Here is a 24,638-nt window from a genome sequence, read left to right on the forward strand (position 1 = left end):
AAAAAGAAATAAATTAAAGCCCCTCCTGTCAGAACAAATCATAGATTACAGTGACTGTTACAAATTGATATTTACGAGTCTGTGACCATTCAAAAGGGAAGTGGCTTTTTTTTTCTTTCTTTTTTTCTTAAAAGCACAATAATGACACCCTACCTAGCTCAATCCCTCCTTTCAACATAGTCCACCCTTATCAACAGATCTATTACAGTTTTGCCACCCATGAACACAAAGGCGGAACAATCACAATCCTATTGTTGGTGCATTTATGATTTTCACAATAACAAACTGAGCCAATTTAAGCCTGTTGAGCCAAAAAAAAGAGTTTGGGGATAGATCCAATCATAGATGAAGAGTATATTAGAGAGAAGTCCAATCAATCTGAACACACTGTGAATGTGGGAGTGACAGAGTAATCAAGAAGTCCAAAAAAAGAAAGAGACAATAATGAGAGAAGTATGTGCTTAGGCAAGGTGTAAAAGCATTTTCCCTGCAGCAAAGTCCCCAGTACAATATGTGCTTTGCTTTATTCAGTTCAGTGTCTTTCTGTTGGCGCTCCCTTTAAGACCGGCTGCAGCAAGTGATAATTAATTCCCTAATTGAAGGTTTCAGGCCTTCAGGGGAGAAAACATCTGAGAGCTCCCTCTCCTATACAGCAAAACTGTGCTATTCAGCCAACATACATACAATTACATTCTTAAAGCGAAACAGAGAAGAATCCACACCTTAATGACATTATATACTTTCAAATGTAGAATTTAAATAGCGATCTTCGAACACGAAGGGTGTACCCGTCACAACTGCGACTGAAGCTTTGAATTCTTTTGACATGGTAACAATAGGCGCTCTTTCAGTTCATTTATGTAAACAAGAGAGGGGGAAATAGCTTTCAGTCAATGCAATCAAATCCAACAACACAGAGCAAATCATGATCATCTTTACAAAGATATACTGTTGAATTGGATCTAGCTCTGAGAAAAAAAACCTTTCATATCAACCTTTATTTGAAAGATCCAATATAGATCAATTCAATCCTTACATAAATATTTTAATACATGTGAAACTTGACTGCAATCAAGTCTCACATCACTGAATCTGAAGGATTGTTTGTTCTACGGTGTAGCACCAGAGATATTTCAATAAGACACGTTTCAGATACTTTGGCGTCAAGCTTGTCTGCTCAAACGGACAGTTTGGTTTGTTTTATGTCCTCCATCGTCCCCGAAAAACAACATAACGTCCCTGTTGTCTTCATCTGACGAGCAAATGTAGGTCAAGCTGCACGTACACCACCCTCTACTGGACAACTTGGTAATTACTTCAAACTGTGTGATGTTCCAGGCTGCATATTTTGAACTTGAACGCTGTAAGGTAAAATCACCAACCACTGTACTGTGGAGCTGCACTGTGTGCTCATACTACATAACAAGTGCTTTAATGTAATCCATTGGGGTCAATCGTGTCTAAATATTGATTATGTTCATGGGCCACTGGGTGGAGTAGTGGCTATCACTGTCGCCTGCCTGCAAAAACACCCCACTTCAGGAGGGCCTTTCTGTATGGAGTTTGCATGTTCTCTGGGTGTGTGTGTGTGTGTGTGTGTGTGTGTGTGTGTGTGTGTGTGTGTGTGTGTGTGTGTGTGCGGGTGGGGGACACGTCCTACAGTCCAAAAACATGCAGAGCTTAACTGGACACTCTAGATTGACCACAGGTGTGAATGTGAGAGTGAATGGTTGGACCCAACATTTTCGCTCTACGCCAGCTGCGATCAACTGCAGCGACCTCTGTGACCCTGATGTGAAGGATAAAGCGAAAGACAATCAATTATATTTTCATTTTAATGATTAAGGAACTAAGAGAGATCCACATTTTGTACAATGTGCAGCATTATAGAGTGAAAAGCTCTTTCATGACAAAGACTGCTATAGAAACTCTAAATGAGACTAAAACAAATCAGGACCTTATTTATTTAGAATTAAATTGATTCAGGAAATCAGTACCAATACCTAGCCTTAACATAACCCTCCAAAGGCATCTCACACCTTGTTATAATGGGATTTAAGAATGTAACAGGATCAGTCTAGCATTCTTAGCTGGGACGTAAGAATGTGGATTGTTTGTTTGTTTTATGCTAAATTACAAAAATGGAAATGTTCCTTAGAGGAATGTTATGGATCCAATTTCAGGGTTAGAATAGATCAGAAAGCCAGTGGTCCATTTCCCTTTGAATTCCTCACATTAGTGCTGTTAGGCATAAAATGGGTGAAAGAAAATAAACTTTTCATTAGTAAAACACTGGTTATGTGTGTTTATTTATACATTAATAGACTGAGTGTGCATAAGCACGGGCAGCACAATTGAGCTATTGTGTAATAAAAAAAAAAAGCGTAACAGAATAGAGACATTTCTCTTTTTCTCTGTGCCACTTTAACACTCAAAGGCATTTTCTCCAAACAACAAAAACACAACACTATTATCACTCTTAATAATGTTGCTTCAGGGTTTTATGATACATGGACTAAAATAATGGTGATGCTCAGAAGAGTCTTTACATGCAACGTGAAATACCACAGCATGAATTCCTTATGAGTGACGAGGGACTTTAATGACTATGGGATGTGGAAAAATGTAGGCTGATTCAACCACGTTACAAAGAAAAGTTGATGTTTAAATCAAGCAATTTAAGAAAACAGTGGCATCAACTATCAAAGGATGTTATAATGGATCTGTGTGGAAGAAAGAGGAACTTTGAGTTTATAGCTGAGAGATAAACAGGAGCATTAAAGGTTCTGACAGTGTTGGAAAAGATTGTCAGTCAAAAAAGGGCAACAGTGACCTTCATCATGCTGTCAGGTGAGCGAGATCTCCCTTCACTGGCAGGAATGAAAACAGCACTAATTAATGACTGTGTGACGGAATTTATTAAAGAGGTCAGCGAGGTAGGACAACATGCATGGCGCCAGATAAGCCGTGATCTATGAGGAAATGATAGAAATGCACAGTCGCCGTGAATCACCACAACACATTTGTCTTCTGCACCAACAGGTAGAGGTGACTTGGAAAGACTTTCCACAAAGACCGTTAAAAAAGGTTCTTCATTTATCAAGTGAAAGGGAACATAATAACAATGATGCCGTTTAACAATAGAGCTAAAAATAAAACTGCTCACTCCAATAACTCAGACACACACACAAATGTTTGTGTTGTGTGTGTACACATGAGCGGGACAGAGAGTAAACGGACGGTCTTCAGACACTGCCTCTTATTTTATCTACTTGGGCTGTAAAAATGGCTCTTTGGTGGAGGAGATGACAGAAAGCATATACTGACCTCGTAACCAGTCAATGCCTGAAGAGAGTGTTGTAAAACCCTCGGAAGACAGCTGGTGCCCCAGACTGACAGACTGGTGTCTTGTTAAATTTTTCAATGTGACAACCTCAACACAATGATGGCAGCAGGAAAACCGTCAGTGAAACAATACACCATTTCAACGATTGCCGACGGACGCTGACGAGAATTGTTTTAGTGAATTTTATGACATTAATTGAAGTATGTTAAAGCCGACTCTGCCGCACTTCATTTCTCTGCTATCGAACTGCTAAACCACTCTGTACGAAGACAAGATGTGTGAAGAAGGCACTTCTGATCAGTGGATAAGACTCAGGGTGCAGCTGCTGTTCAGAGTCAAACTGAGCTCAACTCTGCCTTATTACAACATTTCTGATTCAATTTTAATGAAGTAAAGAAATTCATTATTGTTTTAGACTGAAATTGTACAAAATGTTATTCACACAAAGAATTGTTATTGGGAGTTCAAATACTACTGCATCTAAACACTCAGCTGGACTCATGCTGACTTAGGCACTCTGCACATGCTCCACACTTCTCACCCCCTGGCTTTGATCTGGAAACAATAGGAGATGCATCTACACACATGGTGAACTCCAGGCACATGTGTTGGACTGATGAGGTCAGAGTGCTCGCTGCCCTTGCTTAATCACACACACACACACACACACACACACCTCTTAAAGAATACAAGTAAATACAGAGGAGAACGACTTCCTGGTTAGAAACCACTGCTACTGTAACGTGGGAATCACAGGGCACCTCATGATGCGATACGGTACGATACATGGTCCACGATACCAATATCATGATACAATTCTGTGACAATCAATATTATTGCAATCATATGGCGATACATCACAATATCTGTGTAACTGAAGAAAACAAAATCTGTGGAGAAAAAAAAGTGCAGGATTTCTCTACTTATTCACAACATAGAGAACAAAGTGCTTAAAGTCTACGTATAGAACGTAAATGGAGCATCTCTTGGCGTAGCTAATTATCCCGCTTTTTTCAGGCAGGTAACTCCCGTTCAAGTTTCCCTCATTCATTTGCGCAGCGCCGCCACAAGGAGAAACTGGCAGAGACTGTTTACTTTAGAGCGCCTGCATTCATTCATTAAAATGTTGATATTTGCCCTGATATATCGATTATTGTACTGCATGAGGAAGGACGACGGTACATCACCAAATCAATATTTTGACCCACGCCTACTGTACACACACGCTAAAAATGCAAAGCAGCTCTTAGCGGAACACAATAAGGAGAACCCTGCCCTAATAGTAACAACCTGAAAGGGAGAATATTGCCAGCTAGTGAAGGCACACACACGTTATTCAATAAATCTATTCACCACTGTGTTCATATACTGGGATACTGAAGGTCCAATTAAACATACTGAGCATCTACATTCAGCATTGTCACATGCAATTAAGAAGACGATGAGTGAAAAAGTTTTGCTGTGAATGACAGATCAGTAACCAGCCTCTCCATCAGCTTTATGTGATGTCAGGATGTAATCTGTCAGTTAACATGTTTCACTGGCATTAGGACTCTAATAATTATATCCACGTAATAAACGTGGATATAATTAATACAGCTTTCAGTTTAGTGTTTTCCATTATAGTAGTAATACAAATCCCAACTAATAAAAAACATGGGATAATAGTCACTAATCAGTAAATTAGATTACTGTAAAACATAGCTTTTAGATTGATATCAAATAATAGCGGGATTAATCATTTAAGGTACAGGCCAAACCACATCAGTAGTCAATGAAGTCCCACACAAACAAGAGTGTGGAGATTGTGGGAAGTGACGCATCAGAAGGAGCCTGCTACACTCTGACAGCTCCTGATTGCCTGTTGTGGGACCGGACAAAAGCAGAGGCTACAAGCAGGCAAAAGGGCCGCGATGGATAGAGAGCGACACATGACAGGACAGGGTCAGTTGCCATGGAAATGAAAATCAAGATTTCGTTCTCAGTGCATTACTTTCAATTCCATGGCTGTGCCTTCATTGGCAAGTTATTACACTGTGTGTGTGTGTGTGAGAGAGTGTGAGTGTGTGTGTGAGAGAGAGAGAGAGAGAGAGAGAGAGAGAGACAAATTATGTTCGGTAATTAAAGTGTATAAATGTTTAGCATAAATGATTCATAAATAAAGGTTACTGAATGAAAATGTCTCAGTGCAATCATCTCATCTCCATACAGATGAGAACTGTCAATAGTCATTACAGAAATCCCCACCCACACAGCAAAAGTCATTTGTCAGGTGGTGTCACTGCAAACCATGGTTCACAGATCTAATTGTTTTTCTACAAACCAATAAGTAACAGAAAATAAATGATGATTTTCTGTGGCAATCCTCAGATTCAGTCTCTTTGACTGACAAGTCAAAACAATGACTGCCACAATGTTTGTCATCAGACATGAAAACATCAAGCCATCATGACTATATATCTAAAAGTGACTGCATTCACACTGAAGGTCTAAATTCTGATATGTTTACATTGTCTGACAAAAGTGACCCATATTTGGAATCTGAGTTTACACTGGTTAACACCTGGGAGAAATCCTTGGTTACTGACCTGAATGAAGGATAGAAGGCTGAAACAGAAGTGAAAGTGGTGTTATTATGAAATGTAGAGAACCTCGCCTGACAGGCTTAAGAGGCATGAACCTTGACATGAGGCCACTGGGTTGAGTCCTCGTCCTCCATGGTTGAAAAAGTCATGTGATCATAGATTAGTGTTCACCATCTATGTGCTTTTCAGAAATGAGTCCCCATGCACCGCCGACCAAGCTTTAGTAGTTGCTGCCCCCAAAGCTGTGGACCAGCTTACCCACTCCACGTTCAGTCACACTTGAAGACTTGCTTGTTTTCTTTTGAGGCTCGTTAAGCCATACATCTGAGCCTGCATTTTATCATACTGTAAAGCACCTTGGTACAACTCTGGTTGGTTTTTATGTGCTATATAAATAAAGTTGACCTTGACCTTGACCCGACCATGCAGTGTAAATGCAGCCTTGATGGAAGGATTATTAGATTATTAGACTAGTGGCTGATTGATTTCCTTTTAACCATTTAATATAGGTTTGCACAACTATTGCTTGTGCCATGTCGCTGTGATGCCTTACAGAGGCCGTGAATGCTGAAAGAGCAACCGAGCCCCAAAACCACTTGTGTGTATGGGTATCTAGTAAGGTTATTTGTTGATCCAGGTACACATCTTCACACAGTTTAGTTGAAATTATACATATTGTGATAAAAACAGCTTTCCTTCTGTCCCTCTTTTTATTTTGTTTTTCTCAAACACTGGAGCTGTTGCTCCATCTCCTTTCTCTCTCCACCACGTGAAGCGTAGTGTGAGCAGCACCTCGTCAAATACCTACAACACCAAGTCAGATTTTACTACGAGACCACGCCCCCTGCTCCACTCTCTCCTTCCCTCCCTCCCTGATCCTTGGCCCGAGAATGAGCATAAACACATTCAAACACATGATCCACATGTCTCTCCTGCCTCACACATTCACAGTGAGACCTCCAGGTAAGCTACTGCCCCACAGAAGCAAAAGGGAATTGGCTGCTTTTCATTGCAGGTAATAGTTGTAGTTGAAACAATACTGATTGCATTAGGGCCCTTAATCATGTTAAGGTGTCCTTTTTTATCACTGGGAATTTAGTTCATTCTTCTCCAATTTTGAGGCTAACATTCTGCAGAGGTCGTTGCCATGGGAGACCGGGGCTGCTCCCATTACCAGAGCACAGACAAATGTGTTGGTATTACTACAACCATACATCCCTTCACTCTTTCCCTCTCACCTCCCCCTCCTATAACCCACTCCTTTATCAGTAAGGAAAGGAGGAGGTGAGATGGGATGCAGAGAGAAGCTCAGCAGAGGAGCTTCCAATGTCAGAGGAGTCACCTGTGGGATTATGAAGGACATGTCCATCAAATCCAGTGCAGGTGTCAAAAAGTGGAGCTGGCCCGGCCTTGTCCTCGCGTCTTTCATCAACTACTTGTTTCATTAAGACCCAAACAACACCACTCTCCACTGGAATGAAGGGCCCCCTCCACCATCCTCCACCTTCCTCCACTAACTCTCCATCAGCCCATTCAGATAAAGGAACCAAACACACCCCGTCCTGCTGTTGATGGAAACATAGATATGAGGTGAAGGCAAAACCTCTCCCTCCCTCCCTCCCTCCCTCCCTCCCTGCATTACTTGCAGAGTTGCATTCAATCAGTCTCCAAACATTCCTATCACCCCCACTCCTCCTCTCCATCTCCCCACCACACATTTCAGTGGGAGCTCTATTGTCTGCTGGAGAGGGGCATGCTGCTGCTGGTTCTTATCTGGGGCTGTTGGCGGCATCTGTAGATGCTATCATCAGCCCTGTTGCTCTGTTTAAGCTCCAGCCCTGCAAGAGCAGCTACCAGGGAAATGAGATGGATGGAGGAACAGGACAATAAGAAAATTCAGCCTCATACTCGGCAGAAATGATGGGAGTAAAGGAGTGAGAATGGAAGAAAAACTAGGACCTTAGCAGGGTATGAAAGTGTTAAAATAGCTGCTTGAATTTAGTTTTCAAAAATGTCTGACCTGTATTTTTTCATCCTAACATAACAAACGAACGAGCACAGCATTTTTCACATCACTCTCCTCTTCTCCATTGATCTGTGAGAACTACATGCAAATGTGTCAAACAGAACTCGCAAGCAGAGATTCTCCTTCAATATCTTTCAACCGGTGTGTGGGCGTCTGCTTCAAATTACACTGCAACGATGCTGAGGTAGAACAAAAACATTTCTCTGCACAAGTGGCTTCACAAGTGATCTGAGTTGAAAGAAGATGCACATTTGGCCATCACCTCTCAGCGATGGTGTTTATCTGCTTTATCTGTACCTGCTATTATTACCTCTGCCAGGTGGAGGCTATGTTCTTTAAAAAGTTCCAATTAAAATTAAAAAGTTTTCTCCAATTTCTCATGAAATAATGTTTGAAATAAAATAAATGAAGGTGAGACATTTTTTCATTGTAGTAACATTATCCACATCGTGCACAATCATTATTCAAGATCTGTGATCCTTTGTATTAACAGGGAAATAATAATGGCAATGATTGACTTCAAAAGTAATCTGTGGGCATGTTCATGACTGATTACAACATAAAGAAGCTCCTCAATCTATAATGTGAACAATTAATGTAGAATATGATGTTTTGAGTGTAACTAAATGTGACTGGCTGAGCTATATTAAATACAAAAAAGAAATGTGTTCACCTTTAGATTTTTAGTTAGATAATTATATGTTTACACCCTTGATTTAATTACCAGTGAAAAGCAGCTGATTGTTTATCCCAGCCAAGAGCTAAAAAGTCAATTCAGTGCTCAGATTTCTCTCTCTCTCTCTCTCTCTCTCTCTCTCCAGCTCCTTAACATTTATGTGAGCATCATTCTGAAATGCTCCACTGAGCCTAAAAAAAAAGCAGAACCCTTTCAATTTCAGCAAGCGATCTGACAGGAGACAGCCCGTCTCTCTGTGTAAACATGAAGAACAGTTTCAAAGTTCATTAGCCATGTTCAAGTCGGTTAAGATGCAGATGCCATGTACAAGGCAGACCAAACAAACCTCAAGCGAACACAGACAGTAGATGCTGTCAAAATATAGCGTACGTGATGAAGAGATCACATGGCAAATTAACGCTCTTTTTAGGAAAACAAAGCAGAATTGATAGAATTATCATATCAGGAATAGTGAGTAAGGCAATCTAATCAATCACTCAGGAATAATGGAAAAGGACACAGCAGATCTCCTGCACACCTGGTTGGTCTGACAGTGTGGCACCGGCAATTACTCCAATCCATCTGCACGGTTCTGCTTTCAAACAGAGCAGATGTTGTGATGAAAGCATCCTAACAAAATCAAACAAGCCTAATTGTATATGTGAGGGCATTTGTGTGCCTGTCGTCCAACACGGGGGGGGAAAAAACAACAGCGATGTTACATGACGCTTGTCCATGTTCGTTAATTCAAACCGGGTGTTACTTGGGTGCACAATCCTCTTGCCTGAAGAAAGATTTAAAACACACATTCTATCCACATCCGCTTTGTTTTTGGCTGTAACAAGAATTGAGAACTCCAATAAGTGTGAAGATGCAGGGCTGATGTGCGAGGCAGCTGAAAGTTGAGGAATAAAAGCCGTGCCTGCTGTTAAAGCCATGTTTTCTAAACAATAGGGGTGATACTCATCACTGACCTTGGAACACGTGTTATTATTGTACAGACTACACACAATGACACACACACACACACACAGCATCTCTCAGATACAGCAGGACGCAGTCAAATGAACATAAGGCAATTCCATCATAGCACACATCAACAGTAACAGCAGGGAGCGTCTACACACGTTATTTATTTCATCATCAATCCAGTCTATTAGACTAAGTTCAACGAGTCACATGAAATCAGGCATGTGCATGCTCACGCTCACACATTCACACAGTCCTGAATTTGACACCTGCACAGCTTGCCTCCACCGGTCAAAAAGCGGTGAGGTGCTGCACGGTGTGGAGAGAAGAGGAAGCCAGAACATCATCCCCAGGGCCGTCACACGCAGAGTTCAGGGCAGTCGAGCAGATTAAGGAGGCTCGGCACTAAGTATGAGTTCAAGAACACATTATCGCACACTCCACTTTCACACTTTGTTCTCGCTCACACAAATATTGCCTGCATCACACATGCCGTGCCACTCCGCATAAAGGCAGTCTGTGTTCAAGCAGGCCTGAACAAGCCCCAACAGTTCACCAGCCAGCCTTCATTCCAGACTGAAGCTCACGCACAGTGGTGCCCCATTTGTTTTTTTTTTACAGCAGCTTTTTTTTCATCTTTGTGAGGCATAGCAACCCTTGGCAAGCAACACCCAGTCCATCCTGCATCCTCAAAACCCCTCTACTCACTTTAACTCCCAGTTACACTGAGTGAGGAATGCAGACTGTCTTTGGCTAAAAGGAACTAAATAAATGCTTCCCATTAAGGCTTTTCAAGCTAAATGTGGACGTTCCAGGGATAATACTTAAGAAATAGTATTAATGAACCTACCATAATTAAGGCAACTGGCACAAAAAGACACTTTTTCTTTTTCCAGTTTTTCTCACCTGCATAAAAAAGCTTTGTGAAGAAAGTGAAATCATTCAGTCAGGTGGAAGAGGGAGCGTGCAGTAGGAGTCTGGAGAATGCTTTTCAAGGTGTTTGCTCCCAACACCTTGAGCTTATCCCATTCAGCGCAGACTGACCTCTCAGCTCTTATCATATTACCATCAGTGCTCATGGAAACCTACTCAGGTGGTGCAAACATGTCAACTCATATTTACTGAGATTTTTGAAGCACAGGACAGTGGGATGCCCATCGACCGAGCACTTTGCACATTTCTCCATTTGACTTTAGCTGCATCCACGGTGGGGAGCTGCAGATTATGTATATATGACACAATGTCACGGTTGCACCATATTTCTGCATTCTCAGCACACACCAAGCAGGTAAGGTAAGATATGAAATTCAAACATATTTTATTTATAGATTGAGTGGCAAATAGAAACGCTTCTCAGTCACCTTGGAATCCCATACAGTATCATGAAAATCACCACCTTTAGAAAATAAAAACGTCATATATTAAACATATGGTATTTTTTGATGACGGCGCTTCAGTTAAAAACAGGAGGTCATGAGACGATTGATATTTCCCTGCGAGTAACTTCAGCAAAAGGTGTCAAGTAGCCTTGAATATCAACACTCAAGTCGAGGTGGAGCGCATCAATTTGGAATAAAAACTTTTTCCACTTTTTCTGCCCACCCCTCTCTGATGAATGCAAAGGTGCTTTTGAAAAGATATCCCTCAGGCATGTGGAGCCATTAAAAAAAAAACACCTCTCTTTCAACTCTCTTTCAAGGTTCAAAAGCCATATGAAGCCCAATTTTGCTTTGAAACACGGTGGCGTTTTAATATGAAAACTGTGTCACATAGACAAGTATTGGGAGATGAAAGGGTGATGTGGATAAGCACACTGGTCCATAACAGGCTACTTTTCTCTATCTGTAGAACCACAAGGAAAGAGACAAGGACAGTGAATTTCAATGAGGGAAGGCATGATAAACAAAATGCTCTCCAGATCACTTTCTTTTTCATGCTGATTGAAAGGAACTGGACAAGCGATAACAGGGTACTGGATTTTTTTTTTTATTATTACTATTATACGTGACTGACTTGCCATGTGCATCTCATGCACCACAAAAGAACATATATATAGTACAGTCAACCTTATTTCCTCAGAACAGGTAAATGCACTGGTTCATGGAACAGAAAAGTGGAGTTTTTCCAGTTAACATGATAAGGCTCAACATTTTCAACGACAGTAAAGTACCAGACCTGACAAAACTACACTGGCAAATACAAGTGTAAAAAAAAAAAAAAAAATGCAGCCTGTTTCCTTTTAGCAAATGTTGGCATTTCACAATGAAACAGTGCATACACACCCACCCAAAATTAAATAAATCTGAAGTTCAGTATAGAGTCAGGTCATTTGTTTAAGATCTGCACGCTGCAATGAAAACTACTCTCCTTCAAGTCATCTGTTGCAGCCTTATGTTCTTCTTCTTTAATACACAGCTTCTCATTCAGTGAATGTTACATTCCAGTTCCCTGCCAAATCACAAATAGACGAGCATTGTTACCATAAAATTGTGCACTCAACTGTGAATAACAAGAATCCACGGTCTGTGCCGAGGAAAGTTTGGCCGAGTAGCATAAATAATGGCTTGATTTGAATGTCTTATTTTGCAGATGATACATGTTGACCGCGCCTTGTTTTGACTTAATAGATTAGAAATGTGTCACCGTACAGGCTTTCTCTTCATGTCCTGACTGTTAATTTCACTTGAGTGTTGTGAATAATATTTTTGTATTTAACATAATAGCTTTAGTAATAACTTTAGTGACGTGACACCAGAGTGTGCAACGTGGTTGGAACAAGTGTCTTTCTGCATGTAGCTTGCAGGTTCTCCCCGTGTGTGCATGGGTTTTCTTCTACTGGTTTTTAACGGTTAGAAGATCCCAAAATCATGATGCTCAGATACAAGAGGGTTGAAATGAGGTTAAATGGAGGCTTTACATTGACCATATGTGTGCATGTGGTCCTCGAAGGATACATGTTTACGGAAAATGCACGAGTCACGCTGGTAATAACAATCTCACTGATGACATGATTTTAACCTTTAGCTCTGAATATAAAAGTGTGAACATTTATGGGGAATCTCTGAGGTTTAGTGGAAAAGGCCTTGAGCAGTTTAGAATCCTGACTCATGTGCAGATGTCTTGTACGTATTGGGGGACTGCACCGTGTACCAGCTGTGAGTATGAAGTTCAGGGGGCAGGAGAGCAGAGGTGAAGCTAAGGGGAGCAGCGGGCTTGAAAACACGGGGGAGACGAGCAAGTTAGGGAAATCATTATTCACAAAGAGTTTATCTTCATCTGCTGAGTGTGGCAGTCAATTATCACTCTCATTAGAACCCAGTAATTGTGTGAGCCGAAGCATATAGAGCAAGAAACAGCCTGGCAATGGACCAAGTTCAAATGGACAGAGTTTACATTTGTAATACAAAATGCGGCTTCATTTTGGTGAAGGAAATATGTTGTGGTGTTTGAGCTATATTTAAACAGCCTGAGCAGTGGCACATTATTTGGCACAGACTCACACAGTGGAGATATCCATGCACATTAAAGCCTCATTTAAATGAGGAAATAGTCCATATTTCTTTGTATTTACTCAATAAGAAATGTAATGATAAAGCTGTTTTCGTGGCACATGTTGGCTGTGAATGGGTCCACGTAGGTAATGTTACATTACATTACATTTAGCAGACGCTTTTATCCAAAGCGACTTACAATGGAATTGAGTACAATCAGCGAGGGGTGGAATCGAACTTGCGATCATTGCAACCATGATGTTTTTCGCACATAGGGTACCGGTCTTAACCACTGAGCCGCTCCGCCTGTTACAGGCTGATGACTGTACATATCTGGGCCTCTAGCATTCAATCATTAGTGCCAATAAACGGATAATAGAACAATACTATCGTTGCATGTAGGGCTGGGCGATAAAACAATAACGATATCTCTCAATAGCACTTTTCCTCAAAACAACATACACTTGCACCTGACTGTAATGATGGAGGGCCATAAATAAGCTTTGACTAGTTATCAGAGTAGTGGACCAAGAGTAAAAAGAAGAAGAAAATCAATATGATTCTCAACTCAAAAGAAGTTTCATTAAAAACCATTGCCTCCGGTTCAAATAAGTCAGTCTACTGTAAAATGTCCAGTCAAAAGTCTTAAGTGTTCATTATCCCGGTAAGGAAGTCATATTCAAGGTTCTGCAATTGATCTGTTCTTCTGGGTGCAGCCTAATAACATGACCCATGAACTTGTTCAATGAGAAGAGGTGAGATTCCCTCTCTGGTGAAAGAAGCAATCAAAGTGGCTCACCATCTCCCCTGTCAGGGAGAGAATCCAGTGTCCACAATCCAAGGAATCAGAAACACAGAAAACCCAAACCAACAGGCTCCTGGTCGCCTGCGACACTTTTTAATCACTTTCAACCAACTTTTGTGGAGATTTACTTTTACATTTCTAACTCGCTCACCTGTGTTTATTGCTCTGCTCCAGTGTGTGTGTGAAACATAACAGGATGATAAATCCTATAAACTTCAATTAAGCATAGTTTGGTAAACCACAAGTAGCAGGGAACTAAATGAGTTCTATCAGATAACCCAAACAGCCAATGACAATGAGCGAAAAGGATTAAATGCTCATATCACACACACAATATCGCCTACGTCATTACCAAAGACATGGTGCAATTACGCACGGTCGGAAATAACAGATTTAAGTGGCTGATAAAAGTAATTGACCCTCGTTACCAACTCCCTGGCCATGAACATTCCTCTCAGACAATTCTTCCCCTGCTAAATACAGACTGCAGAGGGAGAACCGAAAAAGAGCTGTGAAGTGAGGTTTCTGCTGGTTTTGTTTGCCAGAAAAAGACACAGCATGAAGGTAGTTCCTGATATTTAACTTTATTTAGAACGGATCAAAGTTAATCATTAAAAAATATTATTTTTATTTTGTTTTCTTGTAAAACTTGAAGCTTTAAACCCTGAAGCTTTAAACTCAGGAGCAAGGCAGCATCATCATTATCATTAAGATTTTAGTTAATACATACCGTTTTATTCATTTAAATAAATGAATAAACAATATTTAAACCTCATCCTATCTTTACATTTCACTTCAGAGTAAAGGGGAAACTTGATATATATCTCAAAATAACATCATATAAAAAAGTATATCATGATAAGATTTTTTTTCCATATCGTCCAGCCCTATTTGCATAAAAGCTGACATTAGTCATAGACACGAGCTGAAAACCTCTTTCATATCCTCAACATCGTCACCTGCTCAGTTTGAGAAATATTAGCCTCGCCTTTGTCGAAAAATCACATGTAACAGTAGATACAGTAGAGGAATTCTCCTAACGAACACACAAAGACAATTATACCTGTGAGTTTTCATTCCCACACACACACAAGGCACTGAGGAGTCTGGAGAGCAGAGATAGGGTTGTCTCCGTCAGCCTCTCCACCTACCCAGAGGACCTAATCAGTCAGTGAATACACATAAAATGGAGACTGTCATCCACCTCCAGCCCAACAGACTCCCCATCGACAATTTTCTCCCGCTGTCTCCAGAGAGGGGAAATATTTCCCTACAGCTCCATCCTCAACCAAGATTTCCCACATCATATTTTCTCCGCCGCTGCGCTCCTGAGTTTGCGTCTCACCTTTACAGCCTCATCTTTGCAGCTGCAGCAGTTCAAACGCTTCTTTTTTCCCTCCTTTCTTTCTAACATTTGAGTTATTTTCCTATTTCACCTGGTGCTCCAAGGTTAGTTGAATGTTTTCAGATTTTTCAGCCCAGCGTATAATTAATGCGCTCGTGTGTGAGGTGGCAACAGTGACTCCTCTTCGCTTTAGCTCCTGTCACTGCTCATCCGTCACTTCCATCCCTTTACATTAACCGCAAACAGGTGATGATCACTGTACTGGGATACCACTGTGACTCTGACCGTGCTGACACTGTGAGAAGCGTTCGCCCATTCCACTGACCCATGCACTCAGGAGCAAGGCAGCATCGTGATCATGGGGGAAGCCATAAACTGGAAATGGTTGCATTTGTGTGTGCTTTGATGAGGCAATAATTGGGGAAAGGGGAAGATTGCATTTGTAAAAAAAACCTGTATGTTTAGAACTAGAGCTGCAGCTAACGATTATTTTCATAATCGATTAATCTGTCGCTTATTTTCTCGATTAATCGGTTGGTCCATAAAATATCAGAAAACCTTGAAAAAAATGTTGATCGGCATTTGTCAAACCTGGAAATGATGATGTTCTCAAATGTCTTGTTTTGTCCACAAACCAAAATGATTGACTTTTAATGATTTCTTTGTTATCAAAGAAATGAAGAAAATAGTGACATTTAAGAAGCTTAAACAATTGGAAATCTTGTTTTAATCATGAAAAAAGCTGATGAATCAATTATCAAAATAGTTGTCGATTAATTTAGTAATCGATTCATAATCGATTAATCGTTGCAGCATTTGGAACAAGTAGAATTGTGACTTTTTTTGTACTGGAAAAACAACAAAATAAATTAATAAAAATAACAAAAAATAAATAAAAATGATCACTGATTTGCATGTGGCTTTGAATTGCTAGAATAGCAGTAGTATTTTTTATTTAACAATTACGCTAACCGGCTCTTGCTATGCAGAATAAACTGAGCACGACAATGATCAAATGTAGTTTTCAAACTGATATCCCTTGCAGCCCTTGCGGCACAGGCCGCGGGTGGCGAGTATTTTGTTTTCTATTTAATATATATTTAATTCCTCACAGGGATTTGTGTGTTTACACAACTAGTGCTGTCCTCTTCGAAGCTCGGGGCAGCGAGAGCAGTGCATTCTGGGAGTTGCTGTCATTCATCTACATGAGCCAAAATGACATTTTTCTGCCTTTCTCGGCCAAGAAGGCACTCGCTTCAAATATGAATTCACATTTCTACTACATAGATGACCCAGTTTTAATAGACCTTCATCTTTCCAACGGTGAAATGTTCCTTTAAGCTGGCAAACGATAAAAATGTATACTGCAGCAAACAGTCAAACCTCTATCTCCTGCGTTTGTTGTCAAACAATTGGGAGTATACTGAGGTCATGTTCACACAGCTGAGAGGTGGAACCAGCCTGTATAAAAAGGAAACCCTATAGGTTATGGCATGGTTTATGACCTGTACTTCAGCCAGCCATAACAGACTGTCTGCTTCAGTTTGGCGAGCCGTCGTGTCATCCGTCTTATATAGAGTCGATAAGTGAGACCAGATATCTAAGGTTGCTGCAGCTGTTCCACTACAAATACCTGGAGGTGAATGTCATGATAGCAACTTTTGTCGAGTGTGTAAAATGTCAGTTTATTGTAGATGTCAAGCGAAATTAGTCAGCTTGGAGTGAACTTAGTCAACACCCACACGCTCCCATAAAACGATTAAATGTTTAGGAGGAAAACAATGACATGGTTGATGTGTTTCTTGTTGGGAGTTTCTTTGAGAACAAGAGAGGTGTTTTTGTCATTTTTGAGATTTATTACTGTTTGTTTGCCATTTTTGGTGCTTTATTAGCTTCAGTGCAGCCACTGTGGACGTGCAAAATGGGCGTGTGTGTTTGTGGGTATGTTGGAGCGGTGGAGAGGTGGAGGGATAATAAAGAGAAAAGGGGAGTATAAAGAGGTTGTAAAGCAGGCAAAAACAGAAAGGACCAGAGGTTGATTACACGAGAGAAAGAACAGAGTGAGCAAGACAAAGGAGAAAGAGTGAGGAATGAAATAAAGACAGTGTGAATGGATGAATGGATGACTGGATGGATAAAAGTGAGAGATCAGCCACATGTATTGAAGTGAAAAGTCGAGTGCGAGTGCATATGTTTTTTTTAATCACTCTTGAAGGAGTGACAGGTTGTTACATGGCAACAAATGTGAGAATATGATGTGTCTTTTTTTAAAAAACATTTGCACAGACACCATCTGTGTCTGAGTGTGAGAATGCAAATGAGAGAAGTGATCATCAGCACAAGTCAGGTTAAAGCAAAAACATGATGAGAACTGACCTTGTTTTGAGATGGAGGATTAACATGAGGCGCTAACAAAAGCATTGTTCTGTTTTTACATTCAGATGTTCAACTTTTGCTTCATTTGACTTAATTACTTGGATTATTTTGTCAGAAAAGGAGACATTTATGATGTGGAGGTTACCGGGGCATCTATATACAGTATGTACTGTATATATGTAGCACACTGAGATATCAGGATACACAGCATGCAAGTAACTGTTCTATGAATATATATATGTGACACAAAATCACCTTTAAAATAACACCGTACGTTTTTTTTTTCCCCTTTAATTAATATCAAGCAATAACATTTAATACACCTGCGTGGAGTGAAATATACGCAGATAGCACAGATGACATTTAGAGAGCAAAACAAATTACACAGGCTGCTCGCAGTGTATTTGTGAGTTTGTTAAGACACCTATTAGCGCTGCAAGTCAGCAATAAAGGACTAAAGAGTAACTGCTTGGGCTTGAATGAAAACATTTCTCTGTAATCATCAGATAATATTCATTTTACCTACTGGACTGTGACTTGTAGCTGTATGATGCATATGAGGCGACATACTGTGAGAACGCGGCATTTACTCATCATTCTTATTTGCTTAGAGGAATGTCCGATTAGTGAAAGTGGATGTGCAGCCATGCATAGAGATGCCAGAGCCACATTGAGAGCCAGTGAAGAAGCGTTTAGAGAAAACGCTGCAAACCATAGAGACCCCGGTGCACGTGGACCATTAGAGCATTTAATCCCAACAGAATGCCTGGTCTCATTTTCAATGACGTCCATTTTACGTCGTCAAAACACTGCATTTCAGAATATGAAAAAGGTACCCACTGAATTCATTTACTGTGTGTCCAACAAATGGTGCATTTCCACCGGCTCTACTCGCCTCACCACGCCACGGTTTAAGTAACGTTTCCACTAGCATAGTACCTGGTACCAATAAAATAGTACCTGGTACCAGGTACTATTACTAGGAGGCTGTATTCTGGAGACATGCGGACAGAAATCAAGCCGAACAGTGCCGAATTGTAGATAAGTTAAAACTACTTAACAATCCTCAAAACGTGGGTTAAACTCCACTAATATCCGCTTATAAAAGTCCCAGCAGTTTCACTCAGCCATGTAGCGATGACTCCGCCCACGTTAAGTAGGTACTTTTTTTGTAGAGATGCAACCTAATCGTGTCATGCTGTGCCGAGGCGAGTAGAGCCGGTGGAAATACACCAAAAGTGTCTGCTCCAATACCAGAGACAGACTTCCAATGCAAGAGTGACACAATCACTTTTCAAAAAAACTTGAAAAAAAGGATTAAAGGATCTGCCAGTGTGCCTAAATCCTTCAAAGGTTGTCAATATCAAAAGGTGAAGACACTCAAATGAGGCAACACTCGTGACACATGAACAGTGTTGGTGTTTCAATTTATAATTTAGACAAGTGCAAGGAGGAAGAAAGTAGATTTCAATCAAACATGATATCAAAGCAAAGTGATACGCTGGTTATCTTTATATAAGATGGTACTGCAGCTAAGAAGGAAACAAAAAGAAACACAAGACGAGCAGAGAAGGGCACAAATCGATGAAAAACCACAACAAAAAGTCAACATGTTTAAGCGGTGAGGAATCTCATCATCATATAAAGAGGTCAGATAGGTAATAAAAGAAAGACACTGGAAGATGGTAGGGGAGAAAGGCAGGAAAGGGCAAAATTAATTCGCCATTTTCTCATTTGGAGGCTTCCCAGGTAAGTAAAAATTCACCTCAAGCAATTCTTGAAGAGAGGTGAGCTCAAAGTGCGCTGACGGGTGGGAGCGCAGCAGACAGTTAAGATGGGATTTCTCATTTCTCGCGGCTCGCTCCGTGTCCTGGCTATCACTGCTGTGTACCGCTCGCTTGCCGCCTTATCATTTTTCTCCCCCTCCTTTTCTCTTGAAGAGACACGAACTGAATACATAAGATTGGACCAACAAGGCCGCCACCCCCCCCACCTACCTCCTCCCTTCCTTCGTCCCTCCCTCCCACCTCTCTTTTTTCTTAGTCTGCTTGTGTTTCCGCCGTATCTGACTGCGCACACACACTCACACACACACACAGGCTACAAGAGACTGAGTGACAAAGCAAGAGCGAAGAACAAACACAAGGCAGAGAGATGTCGGCATGTGCACATAAAGGTAACTTCAAAGCAGGTCCATTTGGAAAACATTTGTCAAAAACAAGCAGAATATGTGACTGTGAAAATAAATGTAGAAAATTACAGAGCATAAAGACGCTACATTCATCTCATTATACTGAAAGTAATTAGAGTTGAAAGAATTTATCTTGAGAAATGAAACTTCGGTTTTTAAATAGATTTTTAAATCACAAATGTGCATCACAAGTGGTCTCTTAAAATGATTTATTTTGTCTGTTTGAGGGTAAATAAACCATATGGTTGACAGCTGAGCGCTTACAAGCGGCGTGTGTTTGTGTTAATAAGAGAAATGTGACATATTCAATGGCGGCGCTTTTGTTTCTTCAAACATTTGCATTAACGTACCGTCAGTAAGACGCGGTGGAGCAGACATATGACACTACTTTCCAGGCTCGTCTTCAGGACACGGTGTTGCAATATAAGACCAAAAAGAACGCGCCGGTGTTTTCATGAGAAAGTTGAACAGAGCAGAAACTTGGTGAGTCACCGAGGTGAAGCTGAGGCGTGAACTGTGCTGGCTTTTTATGTTGATGGTGGAGATGTGTGGAAATGGAGGTGGAGGTGTTTCCTTGAGAAGAATGAGCCGCACGCCTCATAGCGATCAATCCTCAATATTACCTCGGTATTTGTCAGATAAGCTCCCTGCCACACAAGCCACCCGTGACTCATTCCATCATTTCATCTGCGAGGTCACGCCTACCCCCATCCCTGCCTGCACCAGCGTTCCTGGGTCTGATGGCAGCCTAATGGCCTGCTTTCTCTACACTGCAATTAACCTTTTTATTGGCCACCTGCCAGCCAGCTGGAGACACATCAGTGTGTGTGTGTGTGTGTGTGTGTGTGTGTGTGTGTGTGTGTGTGTGTGTGTGTGTGTGTGTGTGTGTGTGTGTAGCTTATTGTGTGTGTGTGTTAAGCAAAACCATGTGTGCGAGTGTGTTTGTGTCTTGCAATAGCTTATTGTATTCAATATCTTTGTGGGCATGTATTTGTCACACTGTTAAGCGTTTACGTCTGTGAATTTCCACATGAAAAGAGTGCATGTGTGCGAGTGTGTTTGTGTCTTTAATAGCCGACAGGTTCCACCTGCTCACTCTTCAAGCAGAAATTGATTTAATCTAACACCCCATCATGTTTGACCCAGGTAGATCCCACGGGCTGTGACAGCAAATCACATCATGGCAGAGGAACTAAACAAGTCCCCTCTGCATTATATGTCAGTGCAGCTGTAGTGACAGGTATTGATAAAGTGCTGGGACACATTGTCTGCTGCCCCGCTATTGTTGAAATGAGTTGAAGATTTGCAGGCATGCCAGCATTTACTTGGTTTTTGCCCCACGGACCAGTTTCATGTAATATTTTCACGGATCAGTATAGAAACAAGTAAAAACAAAGTGTGTAAAAATACAACTCACCCTCCTGCCCTGAGCTGAGCTTGTTTCATGAGGCGTCTTAGACTCATGTGCTAACCTGGTGCCACATATTATGTGCATGAGAATCAGCTGTAGCGATAAACCCGTATTTTAAGTAGGAATCCTGATATTGTCTATTAAATACAGCTTTCTTTTTCTTGGAAGTCAAAGACTATTCTTCCGTCGCCTCATTGGGCCTTTTTGCCTTTCCAAAGAAGCGCTCCAAAGACATTTGTCTTTTACTAATTTTTGCTAGCTTGAAAGCTAAAATCAAAAGATCTTTCAGACTCTAATAATCAATAAAATATTCTTTTTATTCAGTCTTTCTGTGGTGGGCCCGTTACCAAATGGCCCAGTGGTTGGGGACCTCTAGTTTAACACATACATTATTAGTGTATTTCTATAAACTCAAGTGAATAGCATGAATGAGTTGCCAAAAGACAGATGAAGGACGAGCTACGACCACGACACTTACTAAGCCACACACTAATCAGCTACAACCACGTCAAGACTAAATACATTTGTGTAAACATTGAAAATTTACAGCAGGTCTAAGAAGGAAACAAGGGATAATGTTGCAAAAAAATCCAAAAACAGAGCTTTAAATGATTCAATTTTAACTGACACTGATTAACAAATGTATTAGACCACCACCCAATGTAAGGTTTATGCCACAGCTGCCCTGCATTAACAGCAGTGCTTATCATGATGTTTCTGTAATGGTTAATACACCAGTATGTAGAAGCTCTTTAACCAAAATTATACTTTTTAAGCTGAAATATAATTATTGTTGTCCATGAATTTTCAAAATTGCTGTTTTACAGTAAAATAGAAAAAAAATAGTAAAGCACATGATTATTTCTTGATTAAGATGTCAAATTATAGTTATTTACTCACATTCCTGAACAGAAAAATTACTTTTAATGGTTGAATGTTATGCTTGATTAATTTCTGTCTTCTCAGAGAAGAAGCCCAGTGAGCCGGCTCAAATTTGGGTATAAAAAGGTGAGTTCAGTTTGTTATTTGCCAAATAAATAACAATAACAGTTTTTGAAAGATTCCGAAAATATGTTAGCTTTCTCGTTTATATGACAGGAGGTCTAACTGTATATGTATGTTCCTTTTAAGTTTTTTGATTTGTTTCAAATTTCATTCATACAAATCATGTGATACACCATTTACACTGTGTGTACATTTAAAGTTCATTAGTGGTATTAGATTATTATGTGAACGTGCAGTTACACAGATGAACAATTTGACTGGTAAAACAAGGTGTGTATTCATTTATAATAACAATTATAACGTATTAATAATAATAAAAGCATATGAGTAGCGAGGGAATCCCAGCCAGACAGTACCGTCACACAGGTGCTCTGCAGAATCAGAGAGGCTGATACCGTACAATCCTATCGTCAACAAGAGGCCTCTCTCCGGCGACTTATGTCGACTGTGCAGAAAACAAACTCGTGAATGCATTCTGTGACTCTTCCAGCTGCAAATTGAATTTCAGGGCACAACTTGACTCAAAACACCATATAATTCTTCACTGCTTGCTGTGCCCAAACAGAACAAGGTCACATTGTAGCACTAGTAATTTAAAAAAAAAGGGGAAAAAAAAAAGCTGTAAGCCTTTTTCCAGAGGGTAACACATGTACACTCTGGTCAGAGTCAAGGCATATTTGGGGGAGAAAGTACAAACGCCTCAGCAACTCAAGGAGAAACAAGGATAGGTCACAATGTCTGGGTTTCAATCGTGTGTATTTGATTTGAATGTCTGTTCTCAAACAACTGATGCATTTTCAGTTTGTTCCAACACAATCAATTACTGTATAGTGGAGGGGAAAAAAAACACGGATTCTTGAGCGATTTGTGAATCGATTCACACACGTCCAAATTCTGATTATTTTAATGTTTAAATACAATAAACAGACATGCAGCACGCTGTCACCTGGACACTCAAGGATAGAAATGACATGTGATGCTTGGATGTCTGTTGCCACCATATCGTCCGTCACTATAAATGCGCACTTAATCACGGACGACTGGAGGCTAATGTTACCTGTGCTCCAAACAAGAGCAATGAATGAGAGCCACACGGGTGCTAATGATGCTGAGCTGTTAAACATATACTGAAGCACGTAAACGCATGATTCAGTTTACATTTTGACTTAAATACGTGAATTGTGATACTTTACAATGCAGTTGTCACTTTCCGGTTTACACATTTCATTTAGTTTAATGAATGATAATGGAGTTGAGTTAAACTCTTGTTTCTCATTACAAATGCGCTGTTAAAATAGCAGCATCAATAATCGTTTCATAATAGAATCGTACTACTGAAACATAAATACTGCTTCAGACACATATTGGTTTAGCACCAGTATCATAAAAGACCAAAAAATATCCAAACTTAATGCCAGTTAATTATCTTCTGGATTCTGAGCCAGATTCAATCACCTTTATTCTTTTGAACACGTTTGATTTGACTGCAACATTTGCAGCTCCTCGGGGTAATGATGCAGGGTGTCAGAGGTGGAAGCTTTTGTTTGTCACAAAGAGCACAGCCTCCGTCTGGTTAACATACTGTCGCTCTGCCTCACTGTCAGTCGCTGAGCTGAGAAGACGCAGAGAGGTGTGTCCCTCATTCACACTGCAGGAATATCAACTGTCTTCATACAAAGTGGCCTAAATGTGTCCTAAGTACGCACTTGATTAGTTGTCTGACTGTTCTGAGATGATACTGTTCAGATCACGGTGTTTGAAGTGTTATACTAATTCATTCTGAAAGGAACCACAGCCATTGGGAATCTCCCCAAACTCTGCAGGCCAACCCACGGTGTAACTTCAGTCAGTCACACAGCACTCAGCCAACTAGCAGTGTAACACGATCATAAAATTACTCACCCAAATTTGAGGACGTAGCACTGGGCCGTGGCCAGAGAACATCACTCAACAGGGAACAGCAACGGTATCATTGAAAGAAATCTTCTACTCGCTATCAGTATCTCCTCTCGTTTCCATAACGCTTCCATCTATGTCACGCTCTTTCTTAAAATAAATATCAAGTACACATTGTGATGTCACAAAGATTGAGAGAGAGGTTTTAAGTTCTTCTATGGATTGTTATCCGTCTAATCTATGCTAATTAGGCTGCGCAATATACATTTTACGAAGCACTTATTTCATGTTATGACCTCCTTTTACACACATATGCACATGTATATTCAATTATTGTGCCTCAATGGGCCCGCTAAAGGTTAAGAGCTGAGGAGAGCTAAACTGGGAGTTTGTTAAGGTCACTAGCAATTACACCAGTGTGCTTTCATTTATTAACACACACACACTGTACACACTGATGTGGTCCTTGTGTGAAGCCTCATTATGAAACACCAGTAAAAAACAAAACAGCTGTAT

The 24,638-nt window shown here is 40.5% G+C and overlaps 1 protein-coding gene across 10 annotated transcripts in view; it reads right to left on the bottom strand.

The window, feature by feature from the left end:
- neo1a (neogenin 1a) overlaps positions 1 to 24,638 on the bottom strand; it is a 153,196-nt gene that overhangs the window by 71,887 nt on the left and 56,671 nt on the right. The gene's annotated exons all lie outside the window — the stretch shown is intronic.

The sequence above is a fragment of the Solea senegalensis genome, linkage group LG7 (genome assembly GCF_019176455.1).
Source record: "Solea senegalensis isolate Sse05_10M linkage group LG7, IFAPA_SoseM_1, whole genome shotgun sequence".
Taxonomy (NCBI): Eukaryota; Metazoa; Chordata; class Actinopteri; order Pleuronectiformes; family Soleidae; genus Solea; species Solea senegalensis.